At 44.6% G+C, this 14393-nt stretch overlaps 1 protein-coding gene across 1 annotated transcript in view; it reads right to left on the bottom strand.

Annotated features, from left to right (window-relative positions):
* The window catches only part of LOC138294248 (membrane-spanning 4-domains subfamily A member 4A-like), a 79832-nt gene extending 71903 nt beyond the window's left edge, over positions 1 to 7929 (bottom strand). Inside the window, exon 1 of the mRNA XM_069233368.1 lies at positions 7808 to 7929. The gene's annotated coding sequence lies outside the window, so the exon portion shown is untranslated. The remainder of the gene's footprint in view (positions 1 to 7807) is intronic.
* Between the last annotated feature and the right edge of the window lie 6464 nt (positions 7930 to 14393).

Consider the following 14393-nt stretch of genomic DNA (forward strand, 5'->3'; position numbering starts at 1 on the left):
GCAGGTGGAAAGGGTGCGAGTCTTACATAAGCAAAGGATGCAAATTCAGTAACGTGAATAGACAGAGCAATATGGAGTGATTGGAGTTATGACATATGGAAATATACATATGGAGATTATTTGCTGCTGAATATCAGTTCAGCAAAGCAGAGCAGAATTGCTGCAAATGGTCAAGAGGTTGCTGGCAGATGGGAGCTCCGCACGCTGGATCACTAAGGCGCTCTCGGGTAGGCTTTTAGGGTTAGGTATGGAATCTGGCATCAGGATCTTCCCATTTACAAGTAGCATGTTCCAATTTAGGAAATGAACAGAGTAGTGATCAAGGAAAAGATTAGGAACCAGCTCCCTGATTGCAGCGCTGTGAACGAGCTGCATCCTGAACAAAATTTGAGATTACTAGATCTTAATCCACAGGTCAGAGTGTGGTGAAGGGAAAACACTTTTCAGGGAGCCTTGTTAACCCAAATCCCAGACAATGCATAAAATAGTATTGTGCTGTGATCTACATTTTTGTTTTCCCGAATTTGGAAACATTTTCTTTTGCTGTTTGTTTTTCCCTTGTCCTGATCAGTAAATTAGAGAGTGTGAGTGATTAGGAATCAATAAAACGTTTACTGTGAGAGCATGGTGCAGGTGTAAGCTACTTTGTACTGTTGTGACTGCATTAATGGTGTGACGGAATGCAAGAAAGGTTTGTCTTTCGGATAGTCTAGAGACCCATATGATCTGTTCAGAAGTGCCCAAGTCATGGAACATAATGGTTTTGAGGTTCTGGTTCAGATGCCTTACACATTGTGAGAAAATCACCAATGAAGCTGCTGTGGAACTCAAGTCCGATAACTTGTGCCATATGTCACTTGGTAAATTCCATAAGGTTCCTTCTCATAAAAATGTTTTTAGTGAGATTTGAGAGCTGGTGTCTGAACTCAGTGGAACAGCGCTCATGGGCACTGTGCATGATGCAGCGACAGGAGCCCTCTGCACTGCCATCTTGGGTATCAGCTGCACATATCATCCCTGAAGGAGTGGCCAAGACATTCCAAAGCCCCCAACCTGATAAGAAGGGCTGGACTCAAAGTGATAGAAGTATTGGATTATTATTGTGAGGCCTTATCCCTTCACTGTTAGGCACATTCTACAAGGCTCTCTGGGTTAAAGAGCCACCACTTGTGAGGTGCATCAAATATGAAAGATGGAGAGGAGTTCTCACACTCAAAGTTCCTTTATGGGTCTTATGTAGGCAATGTGCATCTAGTTATCACTAGTGGCCTCCAGCCATGGTGGTGTTACTGGGCATGGATAGAAGCTAAGATTATCAAGGTGGTTGTTTCCTGCACATATTGGCCCACATCTACTGCCACATGCTTCCCATTCAGGGATTACAGGATGAGCCAGATACTTTGGTTGTCCCAAGAAAGACAATGGAGTGAGTGAACCTGCATCTCTGCGCAGCAATAGCTGTTCTTATTGATGTTCTACTACTCAGAGACTTCTGAGACTTCTAATGAAATATAGAAATAGAATCAAGAGATGCTTCGGGCAAGGAATGTGAAGAAGAGATGTCATCAGTACAGTCAAGAGCATGAGGGTCAGAATGAAGGCATATGTGTACTCCAAATATATGATGTATACAGCTTTCCAGAGAGTTGCATTTGTTTCTTATAGTTGTCACACTCCTCCATCAGGCTCTCTCTGGTCTTTCAGCAAAATATGATGTGCCCGCATAGTACACTTCACAGGTGGAATAGGAGCTCCTTTATGCTACTCCACCTAAATATTGACTCAAACATATCGTCTGACCATAATATTATAAACAAAAAGAAATAAAATATCATGAACTACAATATTGAGGGTAAGAATATTGTTTTTTACTGTATTACTATAAGATTGACATTTTAACTATTGTTCACTTTAAAATCGTTATTATAATACCTTAATATACTGTATTATTGTTATGTTTTATATATGATTTAAAAATGTATTTTATTTAAACAATGATAGTAATGTATATATTTTTTGGGCTCATTGCTGGTTGGGTGGGTAGTGTTTTTAATAGTATGCTAACTACAGTTAGTTGATTGTGTTAAATATTTTTCAAACTTTAATTATTATTTATTTGTTTAAAAGTTAAATATATATTTAAGTATGTATTACATTTAACTCTGAGTTGTGGGGGTTGTTGGGGTTTGGGTGAGTAGTATGTTCTAATTATATAATTATATATTCATTGAATTGAATAATGTAGTCATAATACAAGTTAATTGAATAATATAGTCATTATGTTACATATTTTAATTGTTATTTATTATTTTAATGATATGTTTTAAATTGTGGGTTGCATTTTGGTTTTTAAGGGTTTGCTGAGGGATTGGGGAGTTTATGAACATACATACAGATATAAAATGTATTAATGATGTCGTTTTTAAATTGATAATTAATTAATGTTATTTTCTATTAACAGTTGAAAGTATAATTATTTGATTGTATGTTTTAGCTGGTTTTGGGAATGGGTGAGTAGTTTTTAAAATACTTATTTATTTGACTGAAGTTAGAATAATAAATCCATCCCAGTGCAAATATATACAATTTCCCAGGATTTGTTAGATGTTAGACTGATGTTTGAGGCATGAGAGTTAGATAAGTAAATGTGCCCTGCCACCCAATGTAACCACATTCCCCAATGCTTATTAAAATGGAGATAGAACAGTAAAGGTGCCTGCCTTTCCCACGCATAATATATATGTTATGTGTATATATTTTTTACATTATTTTTATTTTTGGGTATGTGATTTAGAGTTTACAAATATTTTTGTTACCTACTTCCTTAAACAATGCTTTTAGTAATATAAAATATGTTAGATGTTTTGAACACTGTATTGATCATCATACATGTTTTTATAATTTACTGTTTAATTATAAATTAAATTAAATATGAGCTAATATGTTATATGCTATGCTTAATATTATGGGGGTCATTATGACCCTGGCGGAAGGCGGAGAACTGGCCGTAAGACCGCCAACAGGCTGGCGGTCTTACTTTGTGGAATTATGACCATGGCGGTTACCACCATGGTCATCCGCCGGTTCTCCGTTCCGCCCGCTAGGGCGGAGACGACCGCTGGGCTGGAGACCTGGGTCTCCAGTCCGGCGGCCGTCACTAGACCGCCGGCGGTATTTGGACCCGGCTTACCGCAGTGGATTTCCAGCGGTCTATACCCAGATGAGTGTCAGCCAACAACGGGGTATAGTGCAATGGTAGGGACACTAGACGTACAGCAGTAATACCCCGGCACCTTGTCAGATTGTCAATGTATCTGTCATCCCATCTATAGGGCGCTCGCCCGCTACCTGAGTATCTGGTCATCAATGTGCCAGAGCAAAACCAATAGAAGCATTTCACCAGTTTCAGCTGGGTGGAGGATGTGACCTCACATGCGTTGTGGATACCTACTGATGTGACAGTAGTTATTGGTCCTGATGAAACAACAGAAAGCAGATAACGAGAACTCTATATTAAAAGTAAGATCAATAAATCTTTTCTAATTATCACAAAAAAAAACTTAATGAAGTCCAAGGAGGGCCTCCTAGATTGCAAGTAATGTCACCTCTGAATAGGGTCAGATTGGCAGGACAGGCAGTCGGATAGTGCCCGAAGGGCCAGAGGCAGAGGCTAGCTAATGGGCCATTTTTTCCATCTGTGGATAAAACAGCTCCATATACCAAGGCTAATTTTTCTAACAAATTGATTGTTGCAGCTGAAGGTGAGATTTAGTCTGAGTAAGCCACATATTAGGCCTATTAATTGTCATTTACAGAATGACAATTGGGAGGCTGGAGAACGCACTTTATGGGTGCACCTCGTTCCAGGCCTGAGCTCAGAAGGTGACAGCGAGCCTTTGAGGAGGTGTGTCTTTTGAGCAGCACAATTAACAAGTCTTCCGTGCGTTGAGGAGGCTTTTGTCTCCCACAACCGGTCACAATGACCAGACAGACAAGCTACAGATCCCTGCTTACAGTTTTCTCTGCTTGAGATTGGGGGTTTCATTCAAATACTGTGCAATGAAATGAGAAAAAAAAAACAAGAACTGCAAAAGTTTAAAATAACTTTGCAATTTAAAAACAATCAGACTAGAAACAGATAAAAAGAAGCACCTCTTTGGCAGTGTTGCTGTAAAAAAACAAACTTGTTCACCCTCCATCAAAAAAGGAAAGTGGCGAAAAATAAAATTAAAAAAGACAAAAGGAAACGAGAGACAGGGAGAGGAGCAGAGGAAGAGTGCGGGGAGGAAAAATTGAGTGAAGAGAAGGGTTGAATGATAGATTGGTATAGAGAAGAAGAGTGAAGAATGGGAAACAAAAGTGAAAAGAAAGGGAGGGGGCAAAGGGAGAAAAAGAGTGCAGAGCAAATGATGGAACAAAGGGTGGATGGAGAAGAGGATATCAGATGTTTCCTGGTCAGTGAGAATAAGGAACAGGTGGATTAGTATCTCATACACACTTCTTAATTCTCTGATGGTCCAGTAGTCTATGGCTTGATTTAGAAGTTGACGAGCACCTAGAGAATTGGTGAATCCGCAGCAGCACCTACCAATGTAGTTTTTTGTTCACAAATGGATAGTATGGTAAAGGAAACACCACCAGTGGATTCTCCTCTGGTTTTATCACTTCCTTAAGAAATAGGTGGCAATTCTATTAATACCCAACTCGAAATCAGGCTCTTGGTTTGTCCACTATCAGCCAGTACAAGGTCCCTCCATTTCCTCGAATTGCCTTTGGAAGACTGCAGAACTCAAAATACTCACAAGGACTGAAATCCATTGAATTTATATAGGGAATGGTGGTCTTCTGAACATGCTGAGGTTTGCTAAAGCAGATAGCTACTGACTTCAGCAAGCTAACATATAGAACACAGCAAAATATAACATTAGGTGTAGTACAGGGCACATTATAGTTCAAGGGAGTGGACAAAACCGAGTGTGATTGACACAAAAAAGCACAGCATTAGAAAGGGAGAATTTGCAAGATGGAAAATAGAACTGAGATAAACTCAAAGTGGAGACAGAAATTTTGTAAGGTGGGAATGAGGACATTGGAGTTGGAAAAAGAATGAAAGAAGGTGTAGATGGCAGACAGAGGATTGAGAGAGAGTAGCCATTGCCAGAGAAAGAAAGCTAAAGACAGAAAGAGATTGGGTGAGGGAAATTGGGAAATGACTGAGCAGAAGGAGAGAGAGACAAGGAAAAAGAGAAAAAAAGAGAGATAGGGAAGAGTGGGAGGGAGAATGATAAAAGGGGAGAGTAAAATGGATAGATGGGAATGAGAGCAAGGCTGAGGCAAGGGGATAGAGAATGAAAAGTTGGTATTACAGCTGGAGAGACAGAGAGACAGAAAATCCAATAGATGCACATGGTGAGAATGAGAGAGTGGAGGTGAAGTCAGGGAGTAAAGACAGGGAAGAGAGGAATGATTGCCAGAAGAAGGAGAGAAAGCCTGTTCATATGCGTAGGTCAGCGAAGATGAGCAAGGCTACAGATAATACACAGAAAATTAAATAAAGGCTCCAGTTGGAATAAATTCCTGTAGCAGACAGTACGCATTACGATGGTGCTGGGGAGGGGGCCCTCTGTACTGTCAACGACAATGTCGTGAGCAGTGAAGGGGCCCCTCTGTGTCCCCCTGCACTTGTTCTCAACCAGCGGGTTGAACCACCATGAAAAGGCTGGCGGAGAACATGGGTGTAATCAGCACAGCGGTGCTGACTTCAGCGTTGCCGTGGCCGATTATAACCACAACCTCCATCATCCTGTCAGGATTAGAGATCATGGTGGAGAAAGCGGTCTTCTGGCGGCATCAACTGCCACAGCTGCAGCGGTCCGATCTCCACCGCGAGTCTGCCAGTCTTTGGACCGCCAGACTCGTAATCGGGCCCTATGTGCCAGGCAGCAAGGAACTACCTGGAAATACTCAGGTATATACATTCTGAAGCTTTTTGGTATGAGTGAGCAACAGGTACTGAGCCAGAGGGCAAACTGAAGATGAGCAGGAATCCAAAGGCACCTGCCAGAGATCTGGAGGCTCGGAGATCTGTGCCTGAGCGATATCCTCAGGAGAAAGAAGAGAGGAAATGAGCTTAAGAGTTGTGTTGGTGAGTGGGTAGTTCAGGGACTGACTGATAGGGAGTAAGAGACCCAAGGCCTTAGGATGCGGAGGACCCAGGCGTCCTTGAGGTAAGCAGATGCCTACAGACTTGAGGATGAGAGTAAACGTCTGAGGCCATGTTGATTAGAAGTGGCTAAGAATCCCTAAGGATGACCAGAAGTTTTAGGTCCTGACAGGGGACCAGAGATCCGAGGGTGAGCCAGGGATTGGGGATCTAAGAGAGAGCACCGCATTCAGGAACCTGATGGTGAGAGCTTTATTGATCTGAAGGTACTGTGGGTGATCTGTAATGGAATAACAGTCTTTGGTGATGCTAATGGCCTTTGAAACTTTCAAAAGCATCATTTATTACACATTTTTCCCCTAAATAAGTTCATGATGTTAACCACACAATGATTCATGAAAGGTTGCAAATCCACAAATGTGGGTCACTTTCTTTTGGGATCCCGGGCCATTTTTTTCATCCTAATCCAACCCTTCCCCCTGAACAATGCCCCTGCCATCAGCAGGGACATCTTAAGGTTTTTGGTCCCCTGTTCGGAACAGTTTTGAATTTATGATCCAATTTCAGCAGTTTAATGCCCTCTTTGGCGAGTTCACTGATAGAGCACATGCACACTTGCCAAATTATAAATGTGTTACAGATAATATTCATGCATAGTGATGTGTGTTTTTAATATTTTAATGCAGCAGCTCCTCACTGATATTACTGAAAACAATCACTGTGACACCCCCCCAAGTGCTTAATTTGTAAATAAAAATGTGCTGGTGCCCAAAGTCACCTCAATTAAATGTGCGAACATGGAATACTAAGGTAGAGTTATCCTGAAGCCATCTCAAACCTCTTTAATCCATTTACAGCCCCTCCCTGCCCCTTCAGTTCACTCTTGCAGCTTTCTGCCCTCTCCCTTTGTGAAGCTTTTTCGTTTTTCTCTTCCTCCGTCTTTCCCAAATGTGTCTTTTGCTCGCAGTAAATACTTGAGGCAGAAAATTAAGCACCGGCCCTCAGTAATAAGTGGCGGTGCTCCGCTCCGGAAACAACAAGCACAAATTAAGCACTGACCCTCCCATTTCTCATATGTGAGGTCCTGTTTTGAGCTAAAAGAAACTTTTTTATGGGTGGTGCATGTAACATAACCACAACATTACGCTGCAAAATTTCTATAATAGACTCTCACACATCACCCACATTAAAAATAAATTAAAGCAAAACGGTATTTGAAACAATATGTTTAGGAATTATTCAAGGTCATCAGGGCAAGACTCTCCACAGAAAAGCTGTCTGTTTCAGGGCCGCCCTGAAAGGCTGGGACCCTGGGCAAGGGCCCTCTTTGCCCACGCCTTAAAATGACTCTGGTCATCGGCCCTGTGACACGGAATGCCTGCCCATCAGTCTGCTGCAGGTGTGTCCCCGGGCCCCTGGGCCCTGAGCCCCAGGAGATCAGTCACCTGACGTCAGAGCGCCCCAGGAGCCCGAGAACTCCTAAAGAAACTATTGACGCTGCCACCGTGCCCGCTCGCGACCACTTACTGGCATCTCTTGACATAGCTACATAACCTCATACATATATAAAATGAATGATTCCAAACATAGGAACGATCAAAACTATTCGAAGTGTTCTAAAGAGAGGTCGCATCGCATCCTCACCTGTCGGCCGCTTCTCTCGGTCTTTGCTCTCTCTCCACGCTTCCTCCCTGGCACTGTCCCTTGCAGCTGCGTCAGAGAGAGCAAACACACTCCCAGGCCATAAAAACAGAAGCCAAGTGAACCTTCAACGTGGTAATTAAAAACTCAGTGAAAGATAACGGATTGAACAGCAATTTAACTAATCTGCGCTTTACCCCATCACACAGAGGTGATCTGGGGTTGGAGGGCTGACGTCACCACGTAGCTGACCAGAGAACGTGATTTTGGCTTGTCTTTGTATATCTGCCCCCGACTGCAGCTAATTTACATCAAGGATGTACAGAAAAAGGTGAAGTTTGACCTCAAGCGGAGGTCGAATAACCAAAAGTCAGGGGTTTCGGAAGTGAAATTATACAGGGGCACCTTAAGGATTTTGGTGGCCCTGGGCCAACCGGATTTTAGGGGCCCCTGTTCGGAATACCTTTAAGTTTATGATCCAGTTTCATCTTTTTCATGCCCTCTTTCACCAGGTCGCTGACAGCGCGCGTGCCCACTCCTCCATTCTCTCAGAACCTGACTGTACACAGCACTAGATGTTAATCTTGTAGACACCTGTTGCAAAAAACATCCCTGGTCTGTGTAGAGGAACTAGCTCCCCAGTTATTGGGTTCTTAGAGCATTGTACAAGTTTTCAGCCTCCTCTTTATCTTTGGTAGTGACTCACCTGTACTGTAGTTCAGCCCTGGGTCAGATATTATAGGTGATGAGGGGGTGTCTAATTCATTTCTTACCTGCCCTACAGGCTCCAAAGGCTCAGGGTGCTGCATGATTAATGTATCCACCGCTGGGGTATTAGCTGTCTCAACCGCTGGTGAGGTTGAGCGTGGAATAACGACACCAATATTATCCCCCATCTCAAGCGACAGGCGTCTTCTGCCAGGTCTATCTCCTTCGATACAACAACAGCCCGTGCTAAGCAGGAGCCCAGGGAGGGACATTCTTTGGAGGAATTAACAGCAAGGGCTTTGCCTTCGGCCATCTTCTGTTTGCCAATGGCCTTGATCTAAACCCCAAACTACCCCCAAGATACAAACATATAAACCTACTTTGACCAATTTCAGCAGAAAAACGTGTCACCAAAGGGGGTGGCCCAGCCCAGCCTTTTCTGGTCCCTGAAGGCATGGGCGGGGCCGCCCTTGTCCCAGGCACGTCCCACTCTGTGGGGGGCAGCATCCCCGGCTGGCGCGGTCGCAAACGGCACGTGGCTCCTGGCACAATGCCGCAAAGCAGTGTGGGGCCTGCAGTGCTTGGCCCTGTCGTGGCATCCAAATTCTAAATGTGTTAACATCTAATATGGAGGAAGAGTGGTGTGTGTTCAGTACTGTAACACGGCAGCAGCTCACTAATAGTACTTTTTTATGGGTGTTGCATTAAACATAAACACAACATTTCTCTGCAAAATGTCTGTAATAGTATCTCACTCATCATCCATATTAAAAATACATTTTTTGAAAACAGTACTTGAAATAATCTGTTTAGGAATAATTCAAGCTCATCCCGGCAAAACACTGTATAACAGAGATGACTCTATCAGGAGGCTCCCTGAATGGCTAGAGCCGTGGGCCAGAGCTCACTTTGTCTATGCCTTAAAACGTCTCTGTAATTATGTGTCCTTTCTCCCTCGGTTGCATAGCAGCAGATAGCATCACTGACATGGGGGCTGGTGGCAGGCTGTTGGTGCTTGGCAGGATGCTGCTTCTCATGGTACAGTGCCCTTGGCACATGCCACCCTCAAGCATGCATTGAAGAATCTGATACAGTGCACTCACTCAAGCAATGGTGATGGACGTCTACCCTTACAAACTGCATAGTTCTCCCTTCCCCCACAAAGGCAACGGACTTGACTTCTTTGGTTAAGATGTAGCAAATTTAAATCACATTAAAAAAGGTGGCATAACAACCGCTGCAAACATTAACATTGCACGATACACAAAATAGCAAAGTGAACAGCAACCTGAACATGAAATTGCAGATTTCCTATTTGCATCCACCTTTTGGGCAGCATTGTATATAAAGAACAGATGACAGAAGTTACACATCAAACATCCCCAACAACTCCAGAAACCGCATAGGGCTTTGGTCCCTGATGAGGCTTCCCATGACTCCTGGTCATGCCTCATATAATCTCTAGAGTACCCAAGGAAAAGCTAGAAGTGTAGGGCCATCAGCACATCACCCTCCTCTTCCAACAAGCCACACCCATGACAGGCTTCTCTTGAAGGAGGCGGACAACTGGGCAACCTCAGGAATCAGTGCCATTATTCACCTACAATAGGCCACAGGGCAGACAGGTCACTGGAGAATCCACCCTTCACCACCTATAAATTCCTTTTTTTCTTCAACCGCCCCAAAGCTTGTTTGTAGGAAAGCCTGAAGCCCAGCCTCTGACAGGTGAATGCCTTCTTCGTAAAATAATTCTAAATTACCCAGGTGTAATAGTAGAGACTAATTAATGATGGTACAGGGCGTTTGGACAAACAATGGGGGGATTCCACTATAGCCCTCCCATACATCCACCCTGAGACAGGATGCTCTTCCCCTATCCAAGATCAAGTATACATCCTTCCATGCCCATTGTCAGCGGTGGGCCACCATATTGTACCCGCCCCCTCATCACCCAAACGTTATCACTCATATAAACTTTGAGCCCAGGTAACCCATAGTAGGACTCTTATCCTGGCTTTTACAAGCCAGATATCTTACCTTAGGAAGGGAACCTGGTACCTCTGCATGAGTTAATTAGTCATTAAATGTTGTAACTAAAATGCAACGATGAACAGTTACCAGCGTGTAAGCAATTATTGCAGCGTCTGATAAGATGAACAACCTCACCCCTCTTCTCAGCCCGGCCCTATTTTGAAAGCCGGTGTTGTGTAATAGATTCCAAGGGGATACCAGATATTACACAACAATGGAACACAGGCTACTTACTCCACAGCAAGCAAGCCACTACTAACCCAATAGGATTGTGCATTGTTAATCAGGGCCACTACATGGCGCCAACGCTCTATTTACTATTGCAAATTCAACAGACAATCATAAATGTAGACAAGAATACTGACCAGTATCAGCACACAATGCAACCAGGCAATATAACATGCAGGCACTTTAAAGTTTAGCAGCACTGCCTTAATGATCTATGATTGATAAGTGAACAAATGTACCACTTGCGTTGCCAATTAGGCAGATGATTTTATATGAGGCTCTATTTAAAGATCACTTCTGGGATTAAAACAAAGAAATTGATTAATTTGCTCATTTTTAGGTTTCCCCTGCACAGTGCTTGTGCTGTGCTTGTGAAGTCTATTGAATTTAATATAAATCTTAAAAAGGACTTACATCACACCCTCACTTTTCATTGGCTCCCGTCCTTCCCACTTACTTTTCCTCCATTTCTATTGGCTGGAACATACTATTTCCTTTTGTTCCTCGTGCGATTCTCTTATCAATCACCCAGGGCCCAAGAACTGTTTTCATCCGCTTTGGTGGAACTTCTTTTAAGCATGATAGCACCGCTGCCTTGCACTTTGCTCCACTAGCGTCAACATTTTTGATGCTGGTGGAGCACCAACATTTTTGATGCTAGTGGAGCAAAGCTATTGGCCTAACGACCACCATGGTCCTCCGTATTGTGAATACAGTGCACACATGGTGCCATTAGGTGGGGCAGGGGTGATGTAAGAAAACTTTGTGCATCAGTGCTGAAGCACCGGTTTCTTGTAAATCTGCCCTTATGTGTTTATTTACCTATCTCCGTGGTACAAGTTGTATTGACTTCAGAAGGATGAGAGATTGAGCGACCTTTATCTTAGCCACAGATTTCTGCAATTGATGCCCACTATCAGCGGGCTCTTTTGAAAGCTAGAAGGTAACCTTATGGCTGGAGCTTAGATTCTTATGGCACCAGAAGAAATTATATGTGTTGTCACCCATCTGCCACTATGCATAGTACTACCCCAGTTAACTAATCTCCCCACTTTATAATACCACTGTAACAGCACAGTACACTGACTTTCTTAAAAAAGGAGTCATAACACTTCAACAGAGTTTCAGTAACTTATATTGCACAACTATTCACCACGCTACAATTTACAACAAAATTAATTATTAATAACGCAAGCTAAACCTAATGCATTTATGTAGGAAAGTACCATCTTGCCTGGCATGTTACCCCATATTTCACTGTATATATGTTGTTTTAGTTGTATGTGTCACTGGGACCCTGCCAGTCAGGGCCCCAGTGCTCATAAGTGTGCCCTATATGTGTTACCTGTGTTATGACTAACTGTCTCACTGAGGCTCTGCTAATCAGAACCCCAGTGGTTATGCTCTCTCATTTCTTTCCAAATTGTCACTAACAGGCTAGTGACCATTTTCACCAATTTACATTGGCATACTGGAACACCCTTATAATTCCCTAGTATATGGTACTGAGGTACCCATGGTATTGGGGTTCCAGGAGATCCCTATGGGCTGCAGCATTTCTTTTGCCACCCATAGGGAGCTCTGACAATTCTTACACAGGCCTGCCACTGCAGCCTGAGTGAAATAACGTCCACGATATTTCACAGCCATTTACCACTGCACTTAACTAACTTATAAGTCACCTATATGTCTAACCTTTACCTGGTAAAGGTTGGGTGCTAGGTTACTTAGTGTGTGGGCACCCTGGCACTAGCCAAGGTGCCCCCAGATTGTTCAGGGCAAATTCCCCGGACTTTGTGAGTGCGGGGACACCATTACACGCGTGCACTACATATAGGTCACTACCTATGTGTAGCTTCACAATGGTAACTCCGAACATGGCCATGTAACATGTCTAAGATCATGGAATTGCCCCCCCAATGCCATCCTGGTACTGGGGAGACAATCCCATGATTCCCCGGGTCTCTAGCACAGACCCGGGTACTGCCAAACTGCCTTTTCTGGGGTTTCACTGCAGCTGCTGCTGCTGCCAACCCCTCGGACTGGTTTCTGCCCTCCTGGGGTCAATCCAGGCTTGGCCCAGGAAGGCAGAACAAAGGACTTCCTCATAGAGAGGGTGTTACACCCTCTCCCTTTGGAAAAAGGTGACAGGGCTGGGGAGGAGTAGCCTCCCCCAGCCTCTGGAAATGCTTTCATGGGCACAGATGGTGCCCATTTCTGCATAAGCCAGTCTACACCGGTTCAGGGATCCCCCAGCCCTGTTCTGTCGCAAAACTGGACAAAGGAAAGGGGAGTGACCACTCCCCTGACCTGCACCTCCCCTGGGAGGTGCCCAGAGCTCCTCCAGTGTGCTCCAGATCTCTGCCATCTTGGAAACAGAGGTGCTGCTGGCACACTGGACTGCTCTGAGTGGCCAGGGCCAGCAGGTGATATCAGAGACTCCTTCTGATAGGCTCCTTCAGGTGTTGCTAGCCTATCCTCTCTACTAGGTAGCCAAACCTCCTTTTCTGGCTATTTAGGGTCTCTGCTTTGGGGAATTCTTTAGATAATGAATGCAAGAGCTCATCAGAGTTCCTCTGCATCTCTCTCTTCACCTTCTGCCAAGGAATCGACTGCTGACCGCGCTGGAAGCCTGCAACACTGTAACAAAGTAGCAAAGACGACTACTGCGACCTTGTAACGCTGATCCTGCCGCCTTCTCAACTGTTTTCCTGGTGGTGCATGCTGTGGGGGTAGTCTGCCTCCTCTCTGCACTAGAAGCTCCGAAGAAATCTCCCGTGGGTCGACGGAATCTTCCCCCTGCAACCGCAGGCACCAAAGAACTGCATCACCGGTCCTCTGGGTCTCCTCTCAGCACGACGAGCGAGGTCCCTTGAACTCAGCAACTCTGTCCAAGTGACTTCCACAGTCCAGTGACTCTTCAGTCCAAGTTTGGTGGAGGTAAGTCGTTGCCTCCCCACGCTAGACTGCATTGCTGGGAACCGCATGTTTTGCAGCTACTCCGGCTCCTGTGCACTCTTCCAGGATTTCCTTTGTGCACAGCCAAGCCTGGGTCCCTGGCACTCTAACCTGCATTGCACGACCTCCTGAGTTGTCCTCCGGCGTCATGGGACCCTCTTGTACAACTTCGGGTGAGCTCCAGTTCACTCCACTTTGTAGTGACTGTTCCGGCACTTCTGCGGCTGCTGCCTGCTTCTGAGTGGGCTTTTTGTCTTGCTGGACGCCCCCTCTGTCTCCTCACACAATTGGCGACATACTGGTCCCTCCTGGGCCACAGCAGCATCCAAAAACCCTAACCGCGACCCTTGCAGCTAGCAAGGCTTGTTTGCGGTCTTTCTGCATGGGAACACCTCTGCAAGCTTCTTCACGACGTGAGACTTTCATCCTCCAAAGGGGAAGTTTCTAGCCCTTGTCGTTCTTACAGAATCCACAGCTTCTACCATCCGGTGGCAGCTTCTTTGCACCCACAGCTGTCATTTCCTGGGCATCTGCCCACTCCCGACTTGATCGTGACTCTTGGACTTGGTCCCCTTGTTCCACAGGTACCCTCGTCTGGAAATCCATCATTGTTGCATTGCTGGTGTTGGTCTTTCTTGCAGAATTCCCCTATCATGACTTCTGT

The sequence above is a fragment of the Pleurodeles waltl genome, chromosome 4_2 (assembly GCF_031143425.1).
Source record: "Pleurodeles waltl isolate 20211129_DDA chromosome 4_2, aPleWal1.hap1.20221129, whole genome shotgun sequence".
NCBI classification, from domain to species: Eukaryota; Metazoa; Chordata; class Amphibia; order Caudata; family Salamandridae; genus Pleurodeles; species Pleurodeles waltl.